The sequence below is a fragment of the Schistocerca piceifrons genome, chromosome 6, assembly GCF_021461385.2.
Source record: "Schistocerca piceifrons isolate TAMUIC-IGC-003096 chromosome 6, iqSchPice1.1, whole genome shotgun sequence".
NCBI lineage: Eukaryota > Metazoa > Arthropoda > Insecta > Orthoptera > Acrididae > Schistocerca > Schistocerca piceifrons.
In genome coordinates, this window is record NC_060143.1 from 342,829,579 (window position 1) to 342,834,708 (window position 5,130).

Below are 5,130 nucleotides of genomic sequence, written 5' to 3' on the forward strand. Positions count from 1 at the left end.
AAAGGGTACAGGCGTACCACGTCGGAGAGAAGGTACTAGTCAAAAGACATACCAAATCATCCTTAATAAAGAAGAGTATAAAGAAATGGGAGTTATTATATACTTGTCCATACATCATTCTACAAATTCCGAACCCTGGGGCTTATCTGTTCACATACCCGGAATCTAACAAAATTAAAAGGTTATTTTCCCATAACGACTTGAAAAAATTTAGTGAAGATTAGAAGATAGGGAGGAATGGTGTTGCGAGTGACAGAGATGAACGCTCGGAAAAAAAAAACTGTGTGTGTTTAGTGTTAGAAAACTTTAAACTGAAATAATTAATCAGTGACACAGATTGTAGAAATAGTGACTAACTATTACTATCGAGTGCTGCAAAGAAGACAGTGGAGATAGGCTTCACCTGTGTTTGGGTAAACATGGAACTTTAGCATTGCTAATGTCATCAAGATTTATAAAGGATCTGAATGATCTTCAAGAAGAAAAATGTTTCCCGAAAATGACGCTGCATAATCAAAAGAGGTTCCCAGTGAATGTTCATATATAATTTCAAGTGCACGCTTAGATGTGTAAACGTGTGAAGTGATGCGTTTAGGCAGTGAATCATGAGTGTCGGTTAACGCCGCAAGGATAATTTCCCGCGCAAAACAATTGACGCCGGCGCGAGAGTTAGAATCGATGTAGACGACACAGATATGCTTCGTAAGAGACTCGCATCAAACGCGAGGGGAAACTGATTGATGTGATCTTCAAAAAAGTGTCATACTTAGACGTTAAGAGTTCTTGATTTATTGTTGAATGTCAAAAGTAATATTCATAGAATTAGTAGTTATTTAATTGGTCTCGTTCACTTTGGAATTTTGTTTGAAAATCCATTCCCATATACGTGCATGTATGAATGCCGGATGAATCAGAGAATAAACGAAAGAAGTGAATCCACATTCTCACTGCTAATAACTTTCACATTACAGCAATCAAGCGGAGAAATATATGTATTTAGGATAAAATTTTTATGAGTATGGATAAATGATATGACTTTTCAAGGAAATGATGGATTATGTCTTTGTATAAAATGAACCACACTTTCCATTATTCGATGATTTGAATCCAAAATCTACTGCAAGTTGCATGAATCCTTTAAATTACGAAGAATAAATCATTGACAGAAAATGTGTCAGAATTTTTGGACTTACAAGCACAAATGGTGATGCGAAGTCCAAAAGAAAATTCAAACTAGAGTAATTATTATGATGTTTTAGGCAACAGCATTAGTCAATGGATAAATGGAAACTTTAAGTCAATGGCTAAATTCCTTGCAGTACATCGTAAGAAAAAGGATGCATGAAGCCATAGGGATTTTGTTTTCAAAAAGGAGAATCTTGGACGGTGGAACCTAACCAGTTCTTTTACAGGAAGAGTTTCCCTTTCGGTCATTGCTAATTCTTTTGGAATGAATGTTGCATGTGAAATCTGGTATCCCTGTTCCTTCTACTCTTCCCATTGTGGGCCGCGTAGAAGACCGACTACAAATGTGGACGTCGGGGACATGCAAGATCCGGGGGAGTTTCAGCACCGCAAGATATTGTCCTGGGAACAAGATTGCAAAAAAAAAAAAAAAAAAAAAAAAAAAAAAAAAAAAAAAAAAAAAAAGTCGAGTTATTTATTGTAAAATTTTTTTTTTGCTAGAGGCACAAATCAAGCTTCTCCAAATCGTTATATAAATCTATCCCTATCCTTCCTTTAGAGATCAATTTCAAAATTATTTTTTCTCTTCTATAGGCTTTCCTATCTTCTATGTACCGTAGGCTGGGGGTCTAGGCTTAAGAGGTTTTCCAAGGTTTCCCTGCTTAAGAAAGTTCCCGAATGGGTAGACCCTGATAACAGTCTCATGAAAGATCATCTTCCTTGGTTGTGCACAGCAAACATAACACCTTGATGCACGTAAAAGCAACACAGCCGCGGTACCTCTCTCTTCATTTCTTATGTTTCCAATGTTTATTTTCTTCGTCTGTCTTAAACATAATTATTTGTTTTTCAGTCGGAGGACTGACACTCATCACTTCCGGGTTACCCACAATAGTAGATAGCTCGCGAAGTGTGTTCGGTAAATCAAAATTAGGCTCACAAACTTCGCTCGCTGCGAGGGGCATTGTAATGTCCCCACAGACCACGCACCAATTAATCATTGTCAATAAAACCATCCACATTCATTCACTTTGGAAAAGTATCTGATCTGATTTTCTCGTAACATATGCGGCGACAGCTAGACGACGCCAATGTATTTTCTAGCGCGTTTATTCTTTGAAATAACAGAGATGCATATATGCATTCTCCATGGTTGTTAGAGTGGTAACGAGGACAGCTTCTGGAGTAGGGATTGAGGGATTGATGTATTTCTGAGAATTACATATTCTGATTTTCTTCTCGCTAAATCGAGCGAATTAACTTTTGTGCCACTAGCGGTTTGTTTGAATAGAAAGAGAGTGTAAACGGAAAATAATTAAGACGTGGAATCGCCGGAGATCTGGACATGTAATGGAGATGGATTTAATACACAATTTCCTTCATAAATAAGGTTTGTGACTTTTTGTTCCGGAGTGAATGAACGAATGAGTTTTTTCTGAACCATTTGATGATCACGTGGGCCCTGTAATTAGTGGGGAAGTTTCAGCTGTGTCGAAGAGAGCCTGCAATCACTGAGTCTGTGTTAAATCGTCCAAAAAGGCTTCGTACACATCTGGAATTCGCAATCTTTCGTAAAAGGAACAAATTGTCCACACGATTGATTCTCCCGACTGAATACAGTGTTTAACAGTAATAATAAATGTAAAGATCTCTTACAGCAAGCCAGCCGCTGATTACAAAGACGAAGGACTCCACCAAAGATCCTATTTGGCTGATTTCACGTAATGAAATATTATAATAAAAACTGTAGATAGATAAAAGAGAGAAAGAGAGAGAGCGAATGAAAATAGAGATAATATTAATAATCCTCCATTAGTATAACTTTTCGCCTGTCTTATCACGGATCAGCCAAGACCAGGACGCCTTTACATTACTGTATAGATTTATGTGTGAAGGACAACAGATACACGTCTACACAGACAAGACATTACACAAAGTTAGCGGCTAGCTGCATTCGTCATCTATTCATAGAGGAAGAGACAACTTATTATTATCTTGTTAAACCTGTCATGTGGTCTATCGTCTCAAGTCATGGCTTTAAAAGGTGTGAACTCGTGATGAAGTGTAGCTACTAAACCACATGCTGCTTGGTCTCGTATTTGCGAACATTCGCTTGTAAATTGCCTGTGTAGCCGTGTTCACTAAAGCCGTCGGCACACGGACCGTGCATTCGAACACTGAGCGTTAAGCGTGTCGAATTTCTGACGTCATAGCTTGGAAAAAGCACTTTGGAAAACCTTGAAAACGTGCAGGGCAATATCTATCATGTCAGATATTATGAACGTGCATTTGAACGTAGACCAATGAGATGGTAGAATGCCACCTACGTCAGATGACGCCATTTCTCTTCACTACAGAGTCGCGAGACGCCGTTTTGGGTTTCAATTTTAGCCCCTATGTATATAGGCCGGTTCTAAACACCAGCAAATTGTGGATCTCCCGAAATCCGTCGTTAACTGTGGGCTTTGTTATAATAAAACGGCGGGAAACATTGAAAGGTGGCTACACTGAGCCACAGCGCCAGAGATTGCGCCAAAGAGTATTATTCAGCCGCCTCCACTGGCAGTTCTTATCGAGAAGTCGTGGTGGAGAGTGCTTGTTGAGATGTAGCAGTGGTGAGTCGTTGTTGAGAAGTTCCCATGGAGAGTGCTTGTTCAGATGTTGTCATATTGTTTTGATGGGATAGACACCAGATATTATTGGTTGGGGATGCTGTAATGATCAGAGTGTGCTTTTCGTCAATATACACTCCTGGAAATTGAAATAAGAACACCGTGAATTCATTGTCCCAGGAAGGGGAAACTTTATTGACACATTCCTGGGGTCAGATACATCACATGATCACATTGACAGAACCGCAGGCACATAGACACAGGCAACAGAGCATGCACAATGTCGGCACTAGCACAGTGTATACCCACCTTTCGCAGCAATGCAGGCTGCTATTCTCCCATGGAGACGATCGTAGAGATGCTGGATGTAGTCATGTGGAACGGCTTGCCATGCCATTTCCACCTGGCGCCTCAGTTGGACCAGCGTTCGTGCTGGACGTGCAGACCGCGTGAGACGACGCTTCATCCAGTCCCAAACATGCTCAATGGGGGACAGATCCGGAGATCTTGCTGGCCAGGGTAGTTGACTTACACCTTCTAGAGCACGTTGGGTGGCACGGGATACATGCGGACGTGCATTGTCCTGTTGGAACAGCAAGTTCCCTTGCCGGTCTAGGAATGGTAGAACGATGTGTTCGATGACGGTTTGGATGTACCGTGCACTATTCAGTGTCCCCTCGACGATCACCAGTGGTGTACGGCCAGTGTAGAAGATCGCTCTCTACACCATGATGCCGGGTGTTGGCCCTGTGTGCCTCGGTCGTATGCAGTCCTGATTGTGGCGCTCACCTGCACGGCGCCAAACACGCATACGACCATCATTGGCACCAAGGCAGAAGCGACTCTCATCGCTGAAGACGACACGTCTCCATTCGTCCCTCCATTCACGCCTGTCGCGACACCGCTGGAGGCGGGCTGCACGATGTTGGGGCGTGAGCGGAAGACGGCCTAACGGTGTGCGGGACCGTAGCCCAGCTTCATGGAGACGGTTGCGAATGGTCCTCGCCGATACCCCAGGAGCAACAGTGTCCCAAATTTGCTGGGAAGTGGCGGTGCGGCCCCCTACGGCACTGCGTAGGATCCTACGGTCTTGGCGTGCATCTGTGCGTCGCTGCGGTCCGGTTCCAGGTCGACGGGCACGTGCACCTTCCGCCGACCACTGGCGACAACATCGATGTACTGTGGAGACCTCACGCCCCACGTGTTGAGCAATTCGGCGGTACGTCCACCCGGCCTCCCGCATGCCCACTATACGCCCTCGCTCAAAGTCCGTCAACTGCACATACGGTTCACATCCACGCTGTCGCGGCATGCTACCAGTGTTAAAGACTGC